The following is a 12,979-nucleotide window of genomic DNA, read 5'->3' as shown; positions in this document are numbered from 1 at the left end:
AGGCTAAGGGAAAAGCTTAGGCCAGGGGAATAGGTTAGGCCAGGGGAAAAGGTTAGGCTAGTGGAAAAGTTAAGATTAGGAGAAAAGGTTAGGCCGGGGGTGTTGCAGGACTGGTGTGAGAAGCTAAGAGACTGGGCTTGTGTCCTATCCCCTCTGGCCCACCTGAGCAAGGTTCAGGGCACACTGGTCTAAGACAAACATACCTCTGGGACCTTGAACAGGATAACAAGGAACATTGTGTTTGCCAAAGAGCTGAGTTCTAAGCATTGGATGTAAAAACAACTGAACCTTGACTGGAAGATTAATCATTGTTATGGGTACTGTATAAAACTAAGAGATATGGTAAAATCATTGTTATGGGTACTGTATAAAACCAAGTGATACGGTGAAATAAACTAGTCTATTGCCATGAGCCTTAGACTCACCTGGCCCGCTCTTTCCCCCCTCTCTATTTTCTTCACTGACTACTCATCATGCCAAATGCTGGCATTTGGCGCCCGAACAGTGACACAAGGAGGAAGGAGTGACTCAGTGCCTTACACCACGGATCTCCACTGAATCACGAAGGTAAGGGAATTTCTTATATTCACCAGGCTAACCGTGGGGATTGCCCGATCTGAAACTTTCCACAGCAGGGATGGGCCAAGTACACTTTAAAGACAGGGAACAGTACATGAATTTGCTTAAGAAGGTGGTTAAGGAGAGAGGGTTGATCATCACTAAAGAACAGATAGAACAATTTTTGGAATGTGTCGAGAAATGTTGTCCATGGTTTCCGAAGGAAGGGGTATTGATTTAGAACGGTGGGAAGTGGTTGGAAAACAGATGAGTGAAAGATATAGACAAGAAGGCTCTAGCTCTTTTCCTGTTGCAGCTTTTTCTATATGGAATGTCTTGAAGATATGTCTTACTCCTGAGAATCAAGCACCTTTAGTTCATAAGGTCCTTAAGGTTGATACCGCAGGAGGGCCGGATTTGCCTCCCCACCCGCCACCCCCCTCGGCCGCCAAGATATATCCCAATCTTGAGGATTTTCATTTCCCACCACCTCTGCCCGAAGCAGATTCTTCCTTTTTTAAGGAGGAAAGATAGGATCCCTGGTCTCCAGTCACAGTGAAACCAAACAGCCCCACCCCACTCCAGAAGGCTATTATAACAGCCACAGAGCAAGACCAAGACATTCCTCTAGATTTTCTCACTGTTTTCCCTGTCATTGAATACCCAGACGTGCGTATACACACAAACCGACAGGCATATACATGGAGGATCCGCGCCGCTCCATTCAGCGGTACCTTGCTGGCCTTTGACCCTTGACCCCTGGGCCCGGGGGTTGGGGTCTCCATCCCCAGGACCGGCGAGCAGAGCCACTCCCACCTCCCCTCCCTTCCCACCCCTTAACTCCAGCTCCAGCCACCAACGCCCCCCGAAACTTTCTGCTTTTCCACTCGGTGGGACTGGGTGGGCCTATTGCGACAGACCACTGTAATTATGGTTTTAAAAAAGCAAACAACCATCTCACATACACACTTCAAGCCTATCAGCAAATCATGATAGCAGGAAAAACATTTTGGCGGAAGCTGCCAGCTAAGGGAGAGATGAACTCCAATTTTACAAAGATTTTACAAGGGCCATCTGAACCTTCTGAACAATTTGTTAGTAGATTAACTATGACAATACAGAGTAGTGTAGGTGATCATACGGCTGGAATTATACTGTTGAAGCAACCTGCATACGATAATTGCAATCAGGACTGCAAAATAGCCTTGGCAGGGAATAAAAGGACTATGACAATCACTGAAATGATACGGAAGTGCCAAGATGTGGGCACTGCCTCTTTTAATGCTAATTTAATGACTGCAGCTATGCAGCAACAAAATGCTAAGGGTACATGTTTTAATTGTGGAAAGGAAGGTCACTTTGCAAAAAAATGCCTGAAAGGAAAGGCAATGCTTTCCCGAAACACCCGCCCTTCGTCAGTGTGCCCTAAGTGCAGAAAGGGAAACCACTGGCCTTCTCAGTATCACCCAAATTTTACCAGAGAAAGAACCCCGATATCGGGAAACGTAAAAAGGGGCCATCCCCAGCCCCGACAAACAATAGGGGCAGCCCTAACATTCAGTCAGGTTCGCTCAGTAGCCAAGGAGAATACTCTGTATCCCCAGCATACCGCCATCTCTCCTATGCAGACCTCACCTGAGCCACCCCAGGAAGCGCAGGATTGGACCTTCCCTCAGCTGTACAAGTAGTACTGACTCCAGAAATGGGAGTTCAAAAAATACCGACAGGAATCTATGGGCCTTTACCTATAGGTTTTGTGGGTCTGATGGTAGGGAGGAGTGGTATGACCCTAAAAGGAATAAATGTAATATCCGGAGTAATTGAATCAGATTATATAGGGGAAATCTCGGTATTGGCTTATGCACATAAGGTTGTCCAGTTTCCTGAACGGACAAGAATAGCTCAATTGTTGATACTTCCTTACAAGCAGGTTGGGAAAACGTCAGAATGTTAGAAAGGCTCAAGGATTTGGAAGCTCAGGAGATCAAGCCTTCTTGGCCCAAACAGTCACTTTAGAAAGACCACAACTGACTATACTTATCGAAGGGATGATCTTCAGAAGATTAATAGACACAGGGGCTGACAAGTCGATTATCACCAAAAGGCATTGCGTGGCTCAGTGGAAAGAGCATGGGCTTTGCAGTCAGGGCTCATGAGTTCGAATCCCAGCTCTGCCACTTGTCGGCTGTGTGACTGTGGGCAAGTCACTCAACTTCTTTGTGCCTCAGTTCCCTCATCTGTAAAATGGGGATTAAGACTGTGAGCCCCATGTGGGACAACCTGATTCCCCTATGTCTACCCCAGCGCTTAGAACAGTGCTCGGCACATAGTAAGCGCTTAACAAATACCAACATTATTATTGCTTGGTCCCTACAGCAAGGGAGTGCCCCATTAACTGGAGTAGGAACAGTAGAAACACCTGCACAAAGCAGCAAGTTATTAAAATGGGGAAGCAAGGGGCAACAAGGATATTTCCAACCATATATAGTTGCTGGACTCCCTATCAATCTGTGGGGAAGAGATATACTCCAGCAAATGAAAGTGATGTTAACTACCGAAACCCCTTTATCATAATGGCCACTGCCCCACAACATTATGCAGAAAAAATTACATGGCTTTCAGACAAGCCTATCTGGGTGGAGCAGTGGCTGCTAACAGAAGAAAAGCTAGAGGCTCTAGAACATATCGTGAAAGAACAGCTACAAGCAGGACATAGTGAGGAGACCACCAGTCCATGGAATTCTCCAGTATTTGTAATAAAAAAGAAATCAGGAAAATGGAGAATGCTTACGGATCTAAGAGCGGTAAATAATACCATGGAACCCATGGGTCCTTTACAACCAGGGTTGCCCTCTCCAACCATGATCCCGCAGGAATGGCCGTTAATTATAATAGACCTTAAAGACTGCTTTTATATGATCCCACTTCAAACAGAGGATCGAAAAAGATTTGTATTCTCGATCCCTTCTGTCAATGTTAGAGCCCCTGCCCAACGATACGAATGGAAGGTATTGATAAATAGCCCTACTATGTGTCAAAAATTTGTTAGCCTAGCCCTAAATCCAATTAGACAAAAATATCCGAGTGCTTATATTATACACTATATGGACGATATTCTTTGCGCTCACCCCCACCATGACACACTTAATGAGCTGTTAGGCCGCTTGACCTTATCCTTGTCAGAATATGGCCTGATCATAGCACCGGACAAAGTACAGAAACAAACACCATATAACTATCTGGGAAGTATTGTGGAGTAACAGAGGGTTAAGCCTCAAAAATTACAAATACGAAAGGAGTCTTTAAAAACATTAAATGACTTTCAAAAGCTGTTGGGGGATATCAATTGGATCAGGCCCTATCTAAAGATCAACACTCACCATTTAACTCATTTATTTTCTACTTTACAGGGAGATCCCGATCTGACCTCACCCAAAACCTTAACCTTAGAAGCGCAGAGGGAACTTAAGACTGTGGAAGAAACAATTAGCAGTGCCACTTTAGATCGAATACATGAACAAGAAGACATCCAGGCTGGTATACTTTCTACTCCAGGGACACCTACCACAGCCTTACATCAAAAAAAAGGCATTCTAGAATGGTCCCATATGACACACCAAATCCCTAACTCTTTAATAACATATCCTACAATGGTAGCACTATTAATTCAGAAATTGGTCAGAAGGAGTATTTGGCTGACGGGAAGAAGTCCCACTATTATTCATCAGCCATACACCCAAACCCAACTCACTCGATTAATACAGAATGATCCCGAATGGCAGATAGTAATCTCCTCATTCTCGGGTTATTTGGACTCTCATCATATGGAAAACCCCATTTTACAATTCACAGAACCATACTCAGGGATTTTTCTGAAAATTACCCTTATCTCTCCTATTCCCCAAGCAGATCACGCCTTTACGGATGGATCCTCAAAAGGAACTGCAGTTTATTTCATACCCCCAACATAACTGAAATAAGACATACAGGGCTTAAGTTGGCTCAACAAAATGAATTAACCACAGTAATTATGGTTTCACAAAAGCAACCTCAACCACTCAATATTCTTACGGACAGCAAATATTGTTTCTAAGTTGCCTCGAAAATCGAGATGGCTAAATTAAAATTCTCTAACACTTCTGATATATTTCCTTTGTTCTTGCAACTCCAATGAGTTGTTCAAGAAAGAAAGAACCCCTTCTTTATTACTCATATCCGAGCACACTCCGTACTCCCTGGCCCCCTAACTCAAGGCAATGCAGAAGCCGATTAACTGACACAAGTTATTGTAATGCCCACGATCATGCCTCCAGCGCTTCATGAGGCCTCAGTATCCCATAACTACTTTCATCAGAATGCCTACATACTACGAAGGCAATTTCATATTACGAAAGAACAAGCAAGACAAATTGTCAAATCATGCCCAAAATGTATCCCTTCTCTTCACCTCCCACGAACACTTCAAAAAACCCTTGTGGACTCTGTCCTAACCATATTTGGCAAATGGATGTTACTCATTATTCTTCCTTTGGGAAATTGCAATTTATTCATGTAACTATAGATACTTATTCCTCCTTTACCTCTGCCGCTTTACACACAGGGGAATCTACTAAACACGTCATAGATCACTTACTGCAAACGTTCTCAGTTCTCAGGAATCCCAACACAAATAAAAACAGATAATGCCCCTGCATATACCAGCACAGCTTTCGGAAACTTTTGTATAACATTCAATATATCCCATATTACCGGTATCCCCTACAACCCTACCGGACAAGCTATTATTGAGAAGCGACATAAAGATATCAAGGCTTATTTACAAAACAAAAAGGGGGAGAGTACCTGTCCTCCCCTAAACGACGAATACTTATGACATTATACACCTTAAATTTCTTGACAGCAGATGTTAAAAGATTTAAACCTGCAGAGAAACAGTTCCAACAAAAGGGAACAGTTCCAACAAAAGGGAGCTCAGAAGTCAGCTCTGGTCATGTGGAAGGACCCCCTTACAAATACTTGGTATAGTCCAGATCCTCTACTAATGTGGGGATGTGGGTATGCTTGTGTCTTTCCAGAAACGTTTGAAAAACTAGTGTGGATTCTTGAAAAGAATGTCAGAGCATGTTCCTCAATTGCCCGAGAGGCTGAGCAGAATGAGATTCCAGAGGAAAAGGAAGAAACCCAGCAGAGCCACTCGAACTGAGAAGATTCCAACTTGAGGGCAGATAAAAGCACTCACATCTCAGGCGATGACGGTGGTAGAAAACACTAAACAATTAATGACACCTGAGAATGTCTTTCTTGCCATGTTGGCCTTTTTTTATCGGTGTAAGTTCCCCCGTGCGAGAGAGAACAATATTGGGCATACCTTCCCTATCGGCCATGGACAAGGCCTGTAACATGGGAAGATAGAGTGGGAGAAATATATACCAATAATTCCAGCTTCATGGGGATATAATTATTCTTTTCTGTCTGATAATATAACTGCAGTAATAAATGTTAGCATGCTAGCCACCCGTACTCCAATATGCTTTTATAGAAATGGCAATAGCAATTGTACCGGACCGTGTCTACAACTCAAAATAGAGAAAACTTGGGTTCGTGATAAAGAATTGGGAAATATCATGGAAGGAAACAGTGCATATGTTTATGTGGAAAAACTTACACCATAAGGGGTTCCCACAAGGAACTTCACCCAGTATCCCCGAATACCTCTCTGTGCCTTTGCGAGTCATGTTTGGCCCGGCTCTAGCAATAAGTCATTAATACCTGAAAAACCTATCTTCCCCTTATGGGAATTATGTCACCTCTCTTACCCTGAAGAGATACAATTAAATAGTCACACAGAGCCAACAAAATTGTGGAATTGGGATGGACATGACAATTCGACTCATCAGGCACCCTTGAAGGGTTACACGGGAAGTCTTCCTGAAGAGGTATTACAATCTCCCACTTTAGTAGAATTTCGAGGACTACGGAGGGCCTTTTCGACCTTAGATAGAATTGATCATACTTTGAAGCCCACGTCCCACTAAACATAGGCCCAGTAAAGAGCAATTTGTCCTTCATCACTGCATGTGTAAGAACTCCTCAGGCGTTTATAGTGGGTAATATATCCATGGTAAATGAAAGTTGTTATTGGAACATATGCTGTATAAATTGTACTCTGAAACAATGTATTGATATTACGGACAACAATAAAATCATGTTGGTGGAACAACCTGCAATTGCAGTTTTTCCCACCAATATCTCCCATGAATGGTATTCGTCATCCAGCGAGCATGCACTCCAGTTAATAGCGCACGGCTTAAGTAGACAAAAGAGGCTTGTGGGTTTACTGGTCACCGGTCTCGTCACGTTAGCATCACTAATAATATCTACTACTGTGTCTACTCTATCATTGCAAACTGAGATCCACACTGCGGGGTATGTTAACGAGCTCGCCCATAATGTTAATCTGGCGTTTCAGGCCCAGGAACGAATTGATAGAGATTTGCTATATAAAATTAACTTACTTGAGCAATCAGTATTATACTTGGGCACTGAGATAGAAACTTTGAAGGAAAAGCTCTCGTTGCAGTGTGACTGTAGATACTTGTATGTCTGGGTTACTCCTGTGAAATACAATGCCTCGGATGAAAATTTATCTTGGGATAAAATAAAGAATCGGATGCTGGGTGCATGGCATCAATCTAAAATCACATTGGCCATGGATCAATTAAGAAAAATAACTGAGGAAATCGAGAATAGTCCTCATTTGAATGAGCACCCTGAGGTTATTGCCCGTATTGTATTAGATTCATTGAAACAACTTAACCCATTTAATTGGGTATCCATAGGATTGCAAACCTTACCTTATATATTTGTCTTCATCATGGTATTACAGATGTTTCCTCTTATTACTCGTTTTTTGGCAACCACTCTGAAAATCTTGCTAACTCAACTTTATGAGCTTCGTCTAGTAAATAAAAAAGGGGAAGATGTTGCAGGACTGGCGTGAGAAGCTAAGGGACTGGACTTGTGTCCTATCCCCTCTGGCCCACCTGAGCAAGGCTCAGGGCACGCTGGTCTAAGACAAACATCTCTCCGGGACCTTGAACAGGATAACAAGGGACATTGTGTTTGCCAAAGAGCTGAGTTCTAAGCATTGGTTGTAAAAACAACCGAACCTTGACTGGAAGATTAATCACTGTTATGGGTACTGTATAAAACTAAGAGATATGGTAAAATCATTGTTATGGGTACTGTATAAAACCAAGTGATACGGTGAAATAAACTAGTCTATTGCCATGAGCCTCAGACTCGCCTGGCCCGCTCTTTCCCCCCTCTCTATTTTCTTCACTGACTACTCATCACGCCAAATGCTGGCAGACCCCATTCCTGCTCACTTTATAAAAAACATTGCCCCTTTCCCTCCTCCCATCCTTAACTTCTATCTTTAACCACTCACTCTCCAATGGCTTCTTCCCCTCTGCCTTCAAACATGCCCATGTCTCCCCCATCCTAAAAAACCCTCTCTCGACCCCACTTCCCCTTCCAGTTATTGCCCTATCTCCCTCCTTCTCCTCCTTTCCAAACTCCTAGAATGAGTCACCTACATTCACTGCCCTGAATTCTTCAACTGCAACTCTCTCCTAGACCTCCCCCAGTCTGGCTTCTGCCCACTCCACTTTCCTGAGACTGCTCTCTCAAAGGTCACCCATGACCACCTTCTTGCCAAATCCATTGGCTCCTACTCTATCCTAATCCTCCTCGACGTCTCAGCTGCCTTTGACACTGTCGACCATCCCTTTCTCCTCCACACCTTCTCTCACCTTGGCTTCACAGACTCCATCCTCTCCTGGTTCTCCTCTTATCTTTCTGGCCGTTCATTCTCTGTCTCCTTCATGGGCTCCTCCTTCCCCTCCCATCCACTAACTGTAGGGATTCCTCAAGGGTCAGTTCTTGGCCCTCTTTTGTTCTCCATCTATACTCATTCCCTTGGTGAACTCATTCGCTCCCACAGCTTCAACTATCATCTCTAAGAAGCTGACACCCGAATCTACATCTCCTCCCCTGTTCTCTCCCCGTCCCTTCAGGCTCATATCTCCTCCTGCCACCAGGACGTCTCCACCTGGATGTCTACCTGCCACCTAAAACTCAACATGTCAAAACTGAGCTCCTTATCTTCCCTCCCAAACCCTGTCCTCTTGCTGACTTCCCTGTCACTGTAGATGGTACCACCATCCTTCCCTTCTCTCAAGCCTGCAACCTTGGTGTCATCCTTGAATCAGCTCTCTCATTCACCCTACACATCCCATCCGTCACCAAGACCTGCCGGTGTCACCTTTATAATATCTCCAAGATCCACCCTTTCTTCTCCACCCAAGCGGCTAGCTTACTGTTACAGACTCTCATAATATCCCAACTGGATTACTGTGTCAGCCTTCTCTCTGATCTCCCTTCCTTCTATCTCTTCCCGCTCCAGTCTATTCTTCATTCCGCTGCCCAGCTCATCTTCCTGCAGAAACGCTCTGGATATGTCACTCCCCTTCTTAAAAACTTGCAGTGGTTGCCTATCAACCTTCGAACAAAACAAAAACTCCTCACTCTGGGCTTCAAGGCTCTCCATCACCTTGCCCCCTTCTACCTCACCTCTCTTCTCTCTTTCTACTACCCACCCCGCACGCTCCGCTCCTCTGCAGCTCGTCCTCACCATCCCCCATTCAAACCATCCTGCCGTGAACCTCTGGCCCACATCCTACCGCTGTCCTAGAATGCCCTTCCTCCTCATCTCCACCAAACTAACTCTCTTCTCCTCTTCAAAGCCCTATTGAGAGCTCACCTCCTCCAAGAAGCCTTCCCATACTGAGCTACCCCTTTTCCCTCTGCTCCCTGTGCTCCCTCTCTGCTCCCTCTCAGCCCTCTGCTCCCTCCCCCTTCCCGCCATCACTTCCTCTCAGCTAAACCCCCTTTCCCTCTACTCCTCCCCCCTCCCTTCCCCTCCCTTCAGCATTGTGCTCATTTGTATATATTTTTTTAATTTCCCTGTGTGTTTTGTTAATGAGGTGTACATCCCCTTGATTCTATTCACTGTGATTAAGTTGTCTTGTTTTTGTCCGTCTGTCTCCCGTAACCTTTGCCTTGTAGGTCTGGACCTGAACCCTTTTGGTACCAGCTTGCCACGCCCCCACCCCCCCAGAGTTTAGTTTGCAGGCAATGCCCGGAGTCCTTTTGGTTCCAGTATGGGAACCCTAGAGTTGTCTTGTGGGTGTGGACCTGAACCCTTTCATTCTGTTCTGGGCCCCTCAGCCTTTGCCTTGCAGCTGTGGCCCCGAACACTTCTTGTTCCAGTTTGGGCCCCCTAGAGTTTGCCTTGCAGGTTTGGCCTGACCCACTTTCGTTCCAGTTTTGGGCCCCGCAGCCTTTGCTTTGCAGGTTTGCCCGCCCCCAACCCCTAGCCTTTGCCTTGCAGATTTGGCCCCGAACCCATCTGGCTACATTTTGGGCCCACAGTCTTTGCCTTGCATGTATTGCCCCAAAGCCTTTTGGTTCCAATTTGGGCATCCTAGAGTTTACCTGGCAGGTTTGGCCCTGATTACTTTTCATTCAGGTTGGGCCCCAAAGCCTTTGCATTGCAGGTCTGGCCCCGAACCTTTTTGTTTCCATTTTGGGTTCCACAGACTTTGCCTTGCCAGTTGGGCCTGGAACCCATTTGTGTCCACTTTTGGCTCTGTAGCCTTTGCTTTGCAGGTATGCCCCCGCATCCTCTGTCTTACAGCTTTGGTCCCAAACCGTTATAGTTCCAGTTTGGGCCCTGCAGCCTTTGCCTCGCAGGTTTGGCCCTGAACCCTTTCAGTTCCAGTTTGGACCCACTAGAGTTTGCCTTGCAGGTTTGGCCCCTAACGCTTTTTGTTCAGGTTTGGGCCCTGCACCCTTTGCCTTGCAGGTTTGGCCCCCAAACCTTTTTGTTCCAGTTTGGGCACAGCTGTCATTTGCCTTGCAAGTTTGGCCCCACAACCTTTGCCCTGCAAGTTTGCCCCCCGAGCCTTTGTCTTGCAGGTTTGGCCCCGAACCCTTTTCATTTCAGTTTGGGCCCCACAGCCTTTACCTTGCATGCTTGCACCTCCAGCCTTTGCATTTCAGATTTGGCACTAAACCGTTTTCATTCCAGTTTGGGCCCCGCAGCCTTTGCTTTGCAGGTTGCCCCCTCGAGCCATTGCCTTGCAGGTTTGGCCCAGAATCCTTTTTGTTCCAGTTTGGGCCCCACAGCTTTTGCCTTGCAGGTTTGGCCCAGAAACCTTTTCATTCCAGTTTGGGCCCCACAGCCTTTGCCTTGCAGCTTTGCCCCCACAGTCTTTGCCTTGCAGGTTTGGCCCCAAACTCTTTTGTTTACAGTTTGGGCCCCATAGAGTTTGCATTGCAAGTTTGCCGCTGCCCCCGCTCGCCAAATCCTTTGCCTTGCAGGTTTGTCTCCGAATCCTTCTGTTTCCAACTTGGGATTCTTAGAGTTTGCCTTGCTGGTATGGCCCGCAACCGTTTTTGTTGCAGTGTGCTCCGCTTAGAATTTGCCTTGCAGGATTGGCTCTGATCCCATTTCATTTCAGTTTGGGTCCCACAGCCTTTGCCTTGCAGTTTTAGCCCCTAACCCTTTTTGTTCAGGTTTGGGCCCCGCAGTCTTTATCTTGCAGCTTTGGCCCTGAACCCTTTTGCTTCCATTTTAGGCCCCACAGCTTTTGCCTTGCAGGTTTGGCCCCGAACACTATTGGTACCAGTTTAGGCCCCCAGACTTTGCCTTGCAGGTTTGGCCCGGAACACTATTGGTACCAGTTTAGGTCCCCAGCCTTTGCTTTACAGGTTTGGACCCGAACCCTTTTTGTTCCAGGTTGGGCCCCGCAGACTTTGCCATGCAGGTTGGGCCCCAAATCCTTCTCGTTCCATTTCGGTCCAGACACTTTGCCCTGTAGCTCTGGCCCTGACCCATTTTGGTGCCAGGTTGCCCCCCGCCAGAATTTGCCTTGCAGGTAACGCCCCAAAACCTTTGGGTTCCAGTATGGGAGACCTTTCATCTGGTGACCCCAGGCCTTGCAGGTCTGGCCCCAAACCCTTTTCGTTCATGGTTGGGCCCCACTCCCTTTGCCTTGCAGGTTTGCCCCGAAACTTTTTCCCTCTTACTGAATGGACTGCATTGCTACCCCAAATATTAATAATAATAATAATATTGGTATTTGTTAAGTGCTTCATAATTGCAGAGCACTGTTCTAAGCACTGGGGTAGATACAGGGTAATCAAGTTGTTCCACGTGAGGCTCACAGTCTTAATCCCCATTTTACAGATGAAGTAACTGAGGCACAGAGACGTTAAGTGACTTACCTACAGTCACCCAGCTGACACCTGGCAGAGCTGAGATTCTAACCCATGACCTCTGACCCCCAAACCTGTGCTCTTTCCACTGAGCCACACTGCTTCTCTCCACATCCCAAAGGGAAGGAAGTCTGTGGAGTGTAAGGTGTGTGTGTGTGTTTGTATGTGTGTGTGAATAATGGGGGGAAGAAGAGTGAGGAGACAGATGCCACTCATGGGAGAACAGGGGCCTGTTCTCTGTGCAGGTAGCTAGTTCTGTCAAATTTGCCTGGGACTGAGAAGACCCAGGGCCCTTAATTCTATTGATGAGGCAAGTCTCTCTGAGACTACAGTCCTGACTACAGGGTCATGCACAGACTCACTCTCCAGAGAAGGGAACCTTTTGGGCTCATTATGGAAGTTTGTGGTTTCTAATATCGGGAGATCAGGGTGTCTCCCCTATTTCTCTCTGACAAGCAGAGGTGTGCAGATTCCTGCCTGAAATCAAGTTTATAGCAGTGTGGACTGGGAGACCAGAAGGCAGGTATTGTACCAGAAACTGAATTCTATCCAATGTGCATGCAGTTCTGCACCTTCAGTTAATCAATTAGATTGATGGAGTGCCTCCTGTGTGCAGAGCACTGTACTACACGCTTGGGAGAGAACCCATAGGACAGACACATTCCCTGCCCATAACAAGCTTACAATCTAGAAAGGGAGGCAGACATTAATTTAAATATGTAAGTAAATGAATGAGGGCAGACTGTTGCAATCATCTTAGTGAGGTGGTCTGCCTCTACGCCTCAACTCTCCAGATGATATGTTTAATATTTGGTGGAGGAGAGGGAAAATGCTGTCTGCCAAAGAAACCTATGTTGTCTCCAATCTCCTACCTCTCCTTCTCCAGATATGAAACAGCAGAATCTGTGGAAGAGTGATAGGTTTGGCCACAGAAGCGGGGGGGGGGGGTGGCAGGGCCAAGGGCAGGGTGATGGAAACTGGCCCCTCACTAATCCACATGTGTCTCTCAAGGTCAGGTTCCACAAGTCCAGATGTGTTTCAGTCAGGACTGGTGGAGAAGGTGTAGTGACACTTTGCT

At 46.1% G+C, this 12,979-nt stretch overlaps 1 protein-coding gene across 2 annotated transcripts in view; it reads left to right on the top strand.

The window, feature by feature from the left end:
* The first annotated feature begins 216 nt into the window (after positions 1-216).
* The window catches only part of LOC103165880 (endogenous retrovirus group K member 13-1 Env polyprotein-like), a 649,133-nt gene continuing 636,370 nt past the window's right edge, over positions 217-12,979 (top strand). The window contains exons 1-3 of one of the 2 annotated variants that reach the window (XR_003765166.2): positions 217-567; positions 3,969-4,095; positions 5,634-7,855. The gene's annotated coding sequence lies outside the window, so the exon portion shown is untranslated. Of the gene's footprint in view, positions 568-3,968; positions 4,096-5,633; positions 7,856-12,979 lie in introns of those variants that run through there. The other variant, XM_029080862.2, reaches the window with a different exon arrangement.

Source organism: Ornithorhynchus anatinus, chromosome 16 (genome assembly GCF_004115215.2).
Source record: "Ornithorhynchus anatinus isolate Pmale09 chromosome 16, mOrnAna1.pri.v4, whole genome shotgun sequence".
Lineage (NCBI taxonomy): Eukaryota > Metazoa > Chordata > Mammalia > Monotremata > Ornithorhynchidae > Ornithorhynchus > Ornithorhynchus anatinus.
This window is presented reverse-complemented; position numbering and strand designations above follow the sequence as displayed.